The following is a 14,407-nucleotide window of genomic DNA, read 5'->3' as shown; positions in this document are numbered from 1 at the left end:
TAGGCGGTAAGCCCAACTCGTAGGCAACTTTAGCCATGTGTTTTAGGATCTCAAAGGACCAACAAATCTTGGACTCAACTTCTGCTTCTTTCCAAATCTCATCACACCCTTCATCGGAGCGACTTTCAAGAACACCATATCCCCAACTTCAAATTCTACTTTTCTTCTCAAGTTATCATAATAACTCTCCTGTCTACTTTGTGTTGTTTACAATCTTTTACGAATCAAATCAATTTTCTCAGATGTCATCTAAATGATTTCTGGCCCCAGCAATTGTCTCTCACCAACCTTTTCCCAACACAATGGGGACCTGCATTTTCTACCATACAAAGCCTTATAGGAGCCATCTCAATACTAGAGTGGTAACTATTATTATAGGCAAATCACACTAAAGACAAATATTTTTCCCAACTTCCTTTGAAATCCAATACACAAGCCCTTAACATATCCTCCTAAGTCCGAATAGTCCTTTCTGATAGTCCATTTGTTTGCGGGTGGAAGGTTGTACTAAAGTTGAGATTAGTACACAAGGTCTTATGTAAGCTTTCCCAATACTTAGAGGTGAATTTTGGGTCTCGATTAGACACAATTGATACTAGAACTCCATGAAGACTCATAATCTCCTCAATATATATCTGTGCTAATTAATCAAGTGAGTAATTTATCTTAACCGGAATAAAATGTGATGTTTTCGTCATCCTATCCACAATTACCCAAATGGCTTCATGTCCCTTAGGAAATCGTGGCAAACCAGTCACAAAATCCATACATATACGCTCCCACTTCCATTTGAGAATAGGAAGTGGTTGCAACAATCTTAAAGGTCCCTGGTGTAGTGCCTTAATTTGTTGGCAAGTCAAGCATTGCTCCACAAATTGAGTTATCTCTCTCTTCATGTTATTCCACCAATAAGTTTCTCAAATGTCACGATACATTTTAGTGCTACTAGGGTGCACTGAATATAGGGTACAATAGGCTTCTCCCATAATCTCCTTCTTTAATGCAAAATCATTTGGCGCACAAAGTCTATTTCCAAACCATAAAACACCATCATTTGACACATTAAATTCTGGTCTCTTCTCTTCTTGTACTTCTGCTATGATGTTTACAATTTGTGCATCATCAACTTGTGAAGTCTTAATTCTCTCAATCAAAGTGGGTTATATTGTCAAACTAGCCATAAAAGCTTGGGAATCACCCTTAACAATTTCAATTCCCATCCTCTCCAAATCATCAATAATCTCCTTTTGAGTAGTTAACAAGGCAGCTAAGCAACCGGAAGACTTCCGACTAAGTGCATCAGCCACCACATTAGCCTTGCTTGGATGGTAATTGATTGAGCAATCATAATCTTTGATCAACTCCATGCAAACGCATGGATACATTTAAAATTAAACAAAATTTTATTATATAAATATAAATAATTAGTCAAATTAATTTTTTTTTAAGCATGTAACACATGTATTCATGCATACATATAGATATATTTAAAATTAAGAAAATTATTAGGTACTTATGGAGTACCATAAATACGTAGTCTCCCCTCTCACATGAATAGTGAGTCTCACTATGAATTTAATTAGTGGGACCCACCATTTGAGAGAAGGGAGTATGTATTTATCATAAAATATAGATAATTAGTCAAATTATTTTTTAAAAATAAACGTTATTAGTCACATATTAAAATTCTTACCTAAATTTAATACTACTTATGATCATTTTTTTTTTCTAATTTTTAATAAGATGGAATGTGTGGTGACTTTTTGTTATGTTGTGATTTTTATTTTATTTATTTTTTGAGAAACATGTCGTGATTTTTATTCAGTATATGTGTTTTTTTTTTTTTTTTAATTTTATAGTTCATTAATATTAGATTCTTAGTATTGTGAGAGACTGCGCTCCCGACCCGTTTTTATAGGACGTTGGGTCAAACCCACGTGAATGAGTGGAGTTGTGTTATTGCCTCTCAAAATGGAGATTCGACTAGTTATATTTTTCCCTTTAGATTAAGAGTTTCACAATGGAGTCGCCACTTATTTAATTACTGGAATAAATAAGAAAACTAAAAATTGAAAAATTCCTCATTTTATTAATCTATAATTGAATTTACATTGATCATAGGAAAATTACATAACTTTGGTCCTAGATACAATCTAAGATAAAGTACATGATTTTGTTTCCTAGTTACAATCTAAAAATTAAAAATTACATAGATAAGCATTTGATCTACTAATCCTTAATCTAAACTCGGAGGCTATGTTACAAGGTGTGAAGGTGTTAGGCACCCACCTTGCCCGGTGAAACTGGTCTTCTAGACTATGGTGGCCAACATTCATATCATATCATCCAATATGTTATCAATCAATTTGCATGTTGAATTTAAACTGTGTGCATGTGATAAATCCTAATTCAATTTATTAAGCATTTCATTTGGATTGAAAAATAAATTCTAGTGAATGTGTGTGGATGGTGATATCTTAGATTCAAGAATTTAAAAGAGCTATTAAACAAACATATTTTTCATGTTTTTGATGTGGATTTAATATCGAAACTAGTGTTATGTATGAACATGTGATGAACAACCAAGAACATGTAAAGAACATATAAGAACAATTAAGAACATTCAAACATATTCAAAAGAATTTAAATGATTATTATCATGCTTTAATCTTAAACTCTCATCATGGAAACACAAAAAATAATGAGGGAAAGGGATTATACCTTCATGCATGATCCATATGGTGGAGAAGGAGACTCTTGAGGGAGGTCCTAAAGGTGAAGAAAAAGAAGAGTTAGGAGAGAAAGAGTAAGTCTCACTCAATACCTTGAGTCTCAGGAAGACCAAGATATGACAAGACTACTCAACTTCACTAAAACTCAAGAGAGGGGAAGAGAGGGGGATTTTTTGTGTCTTGGAATGAAGGAAATGGGAGGTTTATATAGTAATGGTGGAGGAAATATGAATGGAAGACTATTTAATGAGGGTTGACAAAGAATCATAAACCTAGACCTCATTTTAGCCTTTGGAGAAATCTGGTGCATTAAATGTGGAGATTGATGAGAGTGAGGAGCAAACAAAGTTCGGTTTTCCCGTAGCTGTTGTAACAGCCTGTAAAGCCAATTTCGAAAAATCATATCTGACTCAATTCTGATCAAAATTGTCTCATTCTTCTACTCAAATTGAAGCCCCAGATATCTAGTTTTTGGGAAAATTAACCTCATTTACAGATTCAAAATATTCTGAGAGATATCGATAAAATGGTGAGCAGAGGTCATTTGTTAGAAAATGATTTCAGCGCAATTAATATTAATAGGTCCCTAATTAGCTCCCAATTAACATTAAATGGCTTCAATCACTCTCATTTCAAACTTAATTGGTTCCAAATTTACTCTAATTAAAAGATAATTTCACAAATTACTCATTGAATAATTAATGTTTAACTATTTAATTAATTAGGTGTATGTAACCTTACCATAAAATGTAGTCCTAATCAATCAAATTATGACACATAATTGATCTCAAATTGATTATACTTATAACCAATTAAAATCAATTATTCATAACCACATATAGTCGAGCTCAATTTGTGATAGTGCATTTCAGTCATTAAAACTTGATTTGATGATAACTTTCAATCTGGTGGTCCGATTAGAGCTTATTACCAGTCGATTTGATTGTTACAACATCAAGATAATTTTGGTAAAATGAGATTAAGGATCTAATGGCCAGAATCAAGATGTATATTTTCAAGACAAAATTACCCTTTTACCCTCCATGTGAGGTTAAATGCGAATTGCAATATGGGGTGCCAACAGAATGCTCTTCATTAGCAGAACTTGAAAGTGAATGTCAATGTATGAAAGAGACGCCTAACTTTGTAATCAGTATTTAACCTTGGTGAATGTATGATGCATGTAGACAAAAATGCAGACGGTTATGTTATGGATCAAAATGTTGACCGAATCTCAAAGGAGATTGCCTACGTACCTCTTGGTGAGAGGATCAGGTCCAAATGTAGTTCATACATGCAGGCTTTTTTTTTTTTGGAAAAAAAAAAATGAGTACAAGACATGCTTACCAATGGTGACGACAAAATGAGGATTTCAATCGTGATTTTGAATTTTGGACATGCTTCACAGAGGTCCGATGGATTTGAAGTTTTGGACGTGCTTCCCAGAGGTCCGTGGATTCAAAATTTGGACGTGCTTCCCAGAGGTCTGATGGATTTGAATTTGGACATGCTTCCCAGAGGTCCGATGGAATTGGATTTCAGACGTGCTTCCCAAAGATCCGATGGTTTGAAGTTTGGACATGTTTCCCAGAGGTCTGATGGTTTAAAGTTTGGACGTGCTTCCCAGAGGTCCGATGGATTTAAAATTTGGATGTGCTTCCCAGAGGTCCGATGGTTTTGAAATCTGGACATGCTTCCCAGAGGTCCGATGGTTTGATTTTGGACGTGCTTCCTAGAGGTCCAATGGATTTGAAGTTTGGACATACTTCCCAGAGGTCTGATGGAATTGGATTTTAGACATGTCCCAGAGGTCCGATGGTTTGAAGTTTGGACATGCTTCCCAGAGGTCTGATGGAATTGGGTTTTAGACGTGCTTCCCAGAGTTCCGAGGGAATTGAATTTGGACGTGCTTTCTAGAGGTCCATTGAAATTGAATTTTGGATGTGCTTCCCAGAGGTCCATTGAAATTGAAGTTTGGACGTGCTTCCCAGAGGTCCGATGGAATTGATTTTGGACGTGCTTCCCAGAGGTCCGATGGTTTTGAAGTTTGGACGCGCTTTCTAGAGGTCCAATGGTTTGATTTTGGACGTGCTTCCCAGAGGTCCATTGAAATTGAATTTGGATGTGCTTCCCAAAGGTCCGATGGATTTGAAGTTTGGATGTGCTTCCCAGAGGTCCGATGGATTTAAATTTTGGACGTGCTTCCTAGAGGTCCGATGGATTGAAGTTTGGACGTGCTTCCTAGAGGTCCGATGGATTGGAATTTTGGATGTGCTTCCCAGAGATCCAAGGATTTGAATTTTGGACGTGCTTCCCAGAGGTCTGATGGATTGAAGTTTGGACGTGCTTCCCAAAGGTCCAAGGATTTGAATTTTGGACATGCTTCCCAGAGGTCCGATGGATTGAAGTTTGGACGTGCTTCCCAGAGATCCAAGGATTTGAATTTTGGACGTGCTTTCCAGAGGTTCGATGGATTGGAATTTCGGATGTGCTTCCCAGAGGTCTGATGGAATTGGATTTTGGACGTGCTTTCCAGAGGTCCGATGGAATTGAATTTGGACGTGCTTCCCAAAAGTCCATTGAAATTGAATTTTGGACATGCTTCCCAGAGGTCCATTGAAATTGAAGTTTGGACGTGCTTCCCAGAAGTCCGATGGAGTTGAATTTGGACGTGCTTCTTAGAGGTCCGATGGATTGAAGTTTGGACGTGTTTCCCAGAGGTCAAAGGATTTGAATTTTGGAAATGCTTCCCAGAGGTCCGATGGATTGAAGTTTGGACGTGCTTTCTAGAGGTCCAAGGATTTTAATTTTGAACGTGCTTCCCAGAGGTTCGATGGATTGGAATTTCGGACGTGCTTCCCAGAGGTCTAATGGAATTGGATTTTGGACATGCTTCCCAGAGGTTCGATGGAATTGAATTTGGACGTGCTTCCTAGAGGTCCATTGAAATTGAATTTTGGACATGCTTCCCAGAGGTCCATTGAAATTGAGGTTTGGACATGCTTCCCAGATGTTCGATGGAATTGAATTTGGACATGCTTCCTAGAGGTCCAATGGATTGAAGTTTGGACGTGCTTCCCAGAGGTCCAAGGATTTGAATTTTGGACGTGCTTCCCAAAGGTCCGATAGATTTGAATTTGGATGTGCTTCCTAGAGGTCCAAGGATTTGAATTTTGGACGTGCTTCCTAGAGGTCCGTGGATTTGAATTTTGGACGTGCTTCCCAGAGGTCTATGGATTTGAATTTTGGATATGCTTCCCAGAGGTTTGTGGATTTGAATTTGGACGTGCTTCCCAGAGGTCCGATGGATTTGAAAGGTATTATTCATACCGATGTGTGTGGGCCTTTTACCCTAGTACTTGCAAAATAAATACTTTCAATTAGTAACAGAGTTATTCATTGAAAAGACTTTGGCATACCTGGCAAATGCCCCTAGTTTGGGACATATTCCATGCTTCGATGAATGCTGAAGGTGGATAATAGACTTGATGTTGCATCACTAGAGAATATGGAAGAGGATCGTAGCTTTCTGTTCCTAAAGAAGAATTTAATGAAGATTTTTTTTTTTTTTTTTTTGAAAGGAAAACCTGAATTTTTGTTGGTAACCTAAGAAGTACAAACCCAATGCCCCTAGCCCCAAGGCTTTTTGAAAATTCTCTCTTTTTTCTTTTTTTTTTGAAATTTGAAGATTTGTTCATTATCAAAAAGTGAAGAAGATGAAGATGGACTAAAAGCGATGAAGATTTATACATGATGATTTTTTTTTTTTTTTGAAAAACCTATCCTTTGAATGAGAATAACTTTGGTTAAAAGTTGATGCGGATTTCTGGATAAGTCCTTGCTTAATTGGTACAAAAAGATAATTTCAATTAGCAATGGGTTTATTCATTGAAATGAATTGGAAGTACTTACCCAATGCCCCTAGTTTGGGGCATATTCCATGCTTAGACTGAAGCTAAATTCATTTGATGTTGTGACCATTGGCGAACATGAAAGAAGATCATGATCCGCCATCCTTGGTTCCTACAAAAAGGCTTTCTTTCTCTAGCTTGTTAGAAACCAATTATTGTGAAAAAAATTTGGCCAATGCCCCTAATGTGGACATGCTTACAAAAAAAATGGATTGATGCCTCAAATGAAAACATGCTTTCATGCAAGAACATATTCGCATACAATAATGCCCCAAGTTTAAGCATGCTTGATGCAAAACAAATGGGCTTAGCCTAACTTGCATCCAAACAATTTTGTCACATTGTTTTGACTTTGCTCCCCAAGGTTGTTTGGATGATTGGGACTGGGCCTCTGCAAGGCTGCCTACGTACCTCTCTCATAGAGGATCAAGTCAAGACATAGTTCAAGAGAACTAGATTTTGGAAAAGAATGATTTTATTTTTTTTTGAAATGAGATTTCTCTTTCTTTCTTCTTCTTCTTGTTTTTATTTTTTTATTTTTTATAATTATGAACAAGAGGTGATCCTGTGAACAACCATTTTGGCAAATCAAAGTGTTTAAGAGTCAAACAAATCTCTTTGATTAGGAAGGATCAAGATCATTAAACTCATGTAATCAAATTTACATCATCCTTTTGAACATCGTCAGATTAAGTCTCCAAAGGCAATCAAGAAATGAAATGTGATAATATTTATGAATTACATTGTTGAGTGCAAACGAGGAGAGTGCTTCAGGTTTGGAAGTTCTTTTGAATCATTTTGAGGCTCTAAGAAATTTTGTCCTCGAACATATCATCCTATGGGGTTTGACAATTTTAAACATTTTTCCTTTTTAATTCAAGAGAAAAATAATATTAGAGCTTAAGATGTGCCTACAACTAGCAACACTTCAAGGAGGTCTTTACTCATGAGTTGTAATGTAGGCCAAGTTTGGGTTATGAAATGAAAGATATAAAAGGCTCAAAATTCCCTATTATGTTCCCCCAAGTATGCATTACTCAAAAATCAAGTATTGGAGGAGTTTTCTCATTTCTTTGTTGTCATCTTCTCACTAGTCTTCATTGGTCACTTGTATCAAAATTTGTTTTTATGCTCTTTCATCTTGAATCATACCTCTAGACTTTCATCTTGTAAAATTCTTCTCTTTTAAGGTTGCATCCTCAAGTTTCCAACTTGGTAGAGTTTTCCAATTTTTTCCTTTTCTTCTTCTTCTTTTCTTTGGCCCTAACTTTTGCCTAGACTGCCCTTTTGGGTTTTCAGCCTAGCGGGCTTCATTTTTTTTTTTTTTTTTTTTTTTTTGGCCCTAGCTTTTGCCTAGACCTCCTTTTTGGGTTTTCAACCTAGCGGACTTCTTTTCTTTTTTGGGTCTTTAATCTCTTGATTGAATGAACTTTTGGGGACCTTTTGCCCTTCTTGTATTTCTCAGATTAATGATTTTTGGTCATTTTGATACACTTTCTAGATTTCTTTTTTGCCCCGATGTACGCAACCTTTCTGTGCTTGATGAATCTTTTTTGATGAACTTTCTTTCGGATGAACCTTCTACTCTTCTTGGCATGATGAATTTTAGGTTCTTCAAACTTGATGCACATTTTGTTTTCTCTCACATTGATAGAATTTCATTTCTCTTTCCTTGATTGAGTGAAAGCTCATTTTTCTTTGATGATCTCTTATCTTTAGCTTAATGAATTCTCTACTTGTCTCTCATGTCTTCTAGGAGAGCTTTATCAATTAGCTTCAAAGCTACAAGGTCAACTCCTCCTTAACATGAGATTTAAGCATGCATACTTTGAATTTTTCCCACCCCAAGTTTAGATTTTAGTGGGTTCATGCAAAAAAAAAGGCTAAATTTTTAAAGGCTCAAATGGGCTAGCAATGGATAATGATCGTTCTAGGTATTAGGGAATAATCTTGTTTAACCAAAGATGGCCTCCTATCCCTAGTAATGCTTGCTTGTAGGCACAATGACTTAAGCTCTTTTAATAAATTCATCTTAAAAGAAAAAGTATGAATGCTCTAATGATGTGAAACAAAAGACTTTTGAAAATTGGATCAAGCGCATGGATTCTTGGGATTTTCAGATGAATGGATTCTTTTTTATTGCCTTTTAAGATCATTTCTTCTTTTATTCAAAGTAATTTAGCAAAAGTGTTTACACAGATCAAATGAAATTAATACTTTCTCAATACAAGTTGATTGTTCAAGCCTTTAAACATCACAATTTAGAAAAAAAATTGTCCAAGGGATCCTCATGTACCATTTTGAAAAGAGGACTTTAAAGAATCTTGAAATCTTTGAAAAAAAAAATGGACCTTTTTGAAAAAGTCACTAGGAAGACCAATGCCCCTAGTTTAAAGAATTTTTTTTTTTTTTTTTTCAAAAAATGACTTAAGGGCTCAATGCCCCTAGTCCAAGACTTTTTTTCATTTGAAAATTTTTTTTTTTTTTTTTTTTTTTTTTTTTTTTTTTTTTTTGGAAAGATTTGGAAATCTTGAAATTTTTTTTTTGAATTTTTTTTTTGTTTTATATATATATATACACACACACACACAAACAAAGCTCATTAAATGCTACATGAAAAATTTGAATTCAAAAAAACATAGAAACATGGAATAAACAAACAAACTTTAGGCTTAACCATGATATTGCAACCCAAATGTGGATCGAGGCAAAGTTGGGCCACTTGCTTCTTCTTGATCCATTTAGGATGCTTGGGGCTTGGTGGGCTTGAACTTGGGCTCGCACTTGGAAGGATTGAACCTTGATTATGATCTTTTGGTATCTGCTTGAAATGGCTTGGGCTTACACTTGGAAGGCATGCATCTTGTGAGCTTTTGGCCTTTGATGTTGATCATGTGTATACACCTTTGATGGGCTTAAGTGTTGGGTTTAGACTCATTCAAGAAACAAATTGGGCTTCCATTTCAAGTAGAGTTCAATCTTAGGCTTTTGGGTTTGAGTTCATTCACAACATGCAATGTTCAAACAATCATGATGGGCTCATGCATTGGACTTAAGTCATCATGATTCAAACAACGGCCAAACAAATGCGTAATGAAATGCAATTTACATGGACCGACCTAAATGTAGGTTTTATGGGTCATTACAACATAGGTAGAAGGTAGGTTAAAGGTTCCCACAAGCTAGGACATTGTACCTCCCAACTTGTGACGCCAAGAGCGCCGCGTTGGTCCGAACGGTACAGTTTGTCCCTATGAACCACCATGGTATAACCATGATGATCCTTGTCGCGGTGGGTGGTAGGTTCATCTCTGGGTATGTAAGTCTCAGGAAGACCACAATCCACCACTAATACTACCGAGCTTTCGGGCTAGCACACAAATAAAATAAATTTCATTCAAGTAAATGATGCATGACATGCAAAATAATGACATATTAAACATATTATATACAAAAAAGCAATAAACAAACAATGACTTGATTGGCCACCATAATCTAATTGAAGCTTAGCCCTCAATATGCCCAGTGGAGTCGCTACTGTGAGAGACCACGCCCCCGGCCCGTTTTTATAGGATGTTGGGCCAAACCCATGTGAATGAGTGGAGTTGTGTTATTGCCTCTCAAAATGGAGATTCGACTAGTTATATTTTTTCCTTTAGATTAAGGGTTTTACAATGGAGTCGCCACTTATTTAATTATTGGAATAAATAAAAAAACCAAAAATTGAAAAATTCCTCATTTTATTATTCTGTAATTGAATTTATATTGATCATAGGAAAATTACATGGCTTTGGTCCTAGATACAATCTAAAATAAGTACATGGCTTTATTTCCTAGTTACAATCTAAAAATCGAAAATTACATGGATAAGCATTTGATCTACTAACCCTTAATTTAAGCTTGGAGGCTATGTTACAAGGTGGGAAGGTGTTAGGCACCCACCTTGCCCGGTGAAACCGGTCTTTTAGATTATGGTGGCCAACATTCATATCATATCATCCAATATGTTATCAATTAATTTGTATGTTGAATTTAAAGTGTGTGCATGTGATAAACCCTAATTCAATTTATTAAGCATTTTATTTGGATTGAAAAATAAATTCAAGTGAATGTGTGTGGATTGTGATATCCTAGATTCAAGAATTTAAAAGAGTTATTAAACAAACATATTTTTCATGTTTTTTATGTGGATTTAAGATCAAAACTAGTGTTATGCATGAACATGTGATGAACAACCAAAAACATGTGAAAAACATATAATAAAAATTAAGAGCATTCAAACATATTCAAAGGAATTTAAATGATTATTATCACGCTTTAATCTTAAACTCTCATCATGGCAACACAAAAAATAATAAGGGAAATGGATTATACTTTCATGTAAGATCCATATGGTGGAGGAGGAGACTCTTGAGGGAGGTCCTATGGATGAAGGAAAAGAAGAGTTAGGAGAGGAAGAGTAAGTCTCACTCAATACCTTGAGTCTCAGGAAGACCAAGATATAACAAGACTACTCGATTTCACTAAAACTCAAGAGAAGGGAAGAGAGGGGGTTTTTTGTGTCTTGGAATGAAGGAAAGGGGAGGTTTATATCTGAATAGAAGACCATTTAATGAAGGTTGAAAAAGAATCATGAACCTAGACCTCATTTTCGCCTTTGGGGAAATCTGGTGCATTAAATGTGGAGACTGATGAGAGTGAGAAGCAAGCAAAGTTTAGTTTTCCCGTAGTTGCTGTAACAGTCTATAGAGCCAATTTCGAAAAATCATATCCGACTCAATTCTAATCAGAATTGTCTTATTCTTGTGCTCAAATTGAAGCCCCAGATGTCTAGTATCTGGGAAAATTAACCTCATTCACAGATTCAAAATATTCTGAGAGATATCAATAAAATGGTGTGCAAAGGTCATTTGTTAGAAAATGGTTTCAACACAATTAACATTAATGAGTCCCAAATTAACTCCCAATTAACATTAAATGGTTTCAATCACTCCCATTATAGACTTAATTGGTTCCAAATTTACTCTAATTAAAAGATAATTTCACAAATTACTCATTGAATAATTAATGTTTAACTATTTAATTAATTAAGTGTATGCAACCTCACCATAAAATGTAGTCCTAATCAATCAAATTATGACACATCATTGATCTCAAATTAATTACACTTATAACCAATTGAAATTAATTATTCTTAATCACATATAGTCGGACTCAATTTGTGATAGTGCATTTCAGCCATTAAAACTTGATTTAATGATAACTTTCAATCTGGTGGTCCGATTAGGGCTTATTACCAGTCGATTTGATCGTTACAACATCAAGATCATTTTAGTGAAATGAGATTAAGGATCTAATGGCTAGAATCAAGATGCATATTTCCAAGACAAAATTACCATTTTACCCTCCATGTGAGGTTAAATGCGAGTTGCAAAATGGGGTATCAACAAGTATTTTTCACTCATTAACTCACTTAACACAAAGATTAAAAAACTTAAGTAAACACATGGCACAAGCTTAAGTGGATAATTATGGTGTAGTTCCCACATAAATTTAGATACATGGCACAAAATTGGATTGTAATTTCAAATTCTAATTCAATTTTCTCTAAGATTTACTTATTAATATATATGTAGATGACTTATAAATTTGAATTTTTTTTAGTTATATGATTTTTTTTTTATGATTTATTACATTGGACTCCTCGTTTCCTAAACTAAATTAACTAATTTGGCACAAAAATTTAAAATTTAAAATTAGATGGTATACGTGGCGCAAAATTAAACTCTAATTGAAATTCAATTTTTACACTAAATTAACTCACTTGGCACAAAATTTTAAAATTTAGATTAGATGAGACACATGGCGCAAAATTAGACTCTAATTGAATTTTAATTTGAAATTTAATTGGATTTTCTCTCTACTTTATCTATTATTATTATATATATATATATATATAGATTTTTGCACTAAATTAACTCAGTACAAAATTCTAAAATTTAGATTAGATGAGACACATGACGCAAAATTAGACTCTAATTGAATTCAAATTTGAATTATAATTGGATTTTCTCTCTGCTTTACCTATTATTATATATATAGATAGAGAAATGCTAACGAATGCCCTTAGGGCATTGGTTAATAATCCATTTAAAGAAAGTTTTTATGGGAAAAAAAAAAAGAGAAAAAAAATAATTAATGTTTTGACAGGTTTTTTCATTTCCCATAAAAGTGGTGTGAAAACTTTCCTAAAATGGATTACTAACCAATGCCCTAAGAGTACTCGTTAGCATGACCCAAAACGGAGTACCAGAGTACTTTATCTTTAAAAAATAAAAAATTGCTATATACTACCAACTTCTCCAAGCAACAGCAAACACAACATCACTTTTAAGGATTATAACGTCAAGAACATGGAATTAGACCATAAGAGCATTCACATTAGGAATGTCATATGCCATATGTAGGCAAAATTTAGCATAAAGGCCCCAAAAACCCCCCACATCTAGACTTGTAAAAAAATTTGCAATATTGCTACAATGCAATTCTACCTTTAGAATTGTATTGTAGCACAATTGTAAAAAAAAAAAAAAAAAAAAAAAAAAAAAAAAAAAAAAAAAAAAAAAAAAAAAAAAAAAAACCCTAATATTTTATTCGGTTTTCACTTTATCAATTCCTCTCTCTCTCTCACCGGTCACATTCTCATCTCCTCTCTCTAGCTTTTTTCTTTTTCTTCTTTTTCAGTTCACTCATTCAATCCCTCCCCCTCTCTTGTCCCTCTCTTCCTTTTCATTTTTTTTTCCTCTCTATTTTCCCTTGAATCAAGGGTTTGATGTGGGTTTGACGAGGTGAGTCACGAACTCACGGCAGAGGTGAGTGAGTTTTGATTTGGTGGGTTAGTGGTGGAGATCGTGGCAGATCGATGGTGGAAATTGGCGTGGAGCTGTGAGCGTTAACAGTAGATCAAATCGGAGGGAAGGTGGAGAAGCACTAAGCCACAAACGGAGAGAGATGAGAGCGGGTTTTGCAGTGAAAACGAGTTTTACAGTGATGGGTTTTGCAGCGATGTTGGCAGCTTCTCTCTCTCTCTCTCTCTCTCTCTCTCTCTCTCTCTCTCTCTCTCTCTCTCTCTCTATGTGTTGTGACGTTGTGATTCTTGCCAATCTAGGTTGATATGGATGATGGGCTGATCTGGGTTGATTTTGCAACAATGTTGGCGGCCTCTTTTTTTTTTTTTTTTTTTTTTGGTTTTGCCGATTTAGGTTGATATGGATGATGGAGGATAAAGGAATGGAGTTGTGTGGAAGAAGGTGAAAATTAAAGTTAATGGAGGAGTTTGGAAGGTAGCGTGTGGAGGAGAAAATTGGGGAAAAAAAAAAGAAGAAGAGAAAATATATTTATTATGTAGATATATTATTTTAATGAGTAGAATAGGAAAATAAAAGTTGGGACGCTAGATGTATTATAAAATGATATTGTATAATTAATAAAGTAGTTTTTTGGGATGATAAAATAAGATGGGATAGCATTCCCAGATGCGAATGCTTTAACAAACTATTTCTACCATTTAGTCAAATCAGTCACTAGTTATGCAACATCAAGTGTGAAAACACGGTATACTAACTCACCTATGAACATGTCCCTTGAAAAATAAATCGATGAGTCTGGAATTTGTCCCTTGAAATTAGAAGTTATCAAAGAAATAATTATATCTTTAGTTTTATGTAGGCTTTCAGGTTGAAAAATGTGTTATGGCAAAATCTG

This window comes from Quercus lobata, chromosome 12 (genome assembly GCF_001633185.2).
Source record: "Quercus lobata isolate SW786 chromosome 12, ValleyOak3.0 Primary Assembly, whole genome shotgun sequence".
Taxonomy (NCBI): domain Eukaryota; kingdom Viridiplantae; phylum Streptophyta; class Magnoliopsida; order Fagales; family Fagaceae; genus Quercus; species Quercus lobata.
The sequence above is the reverse complement of the archived record's forward strand: the minus strand, read 5'-3'. Positions refer to the sequence as shown.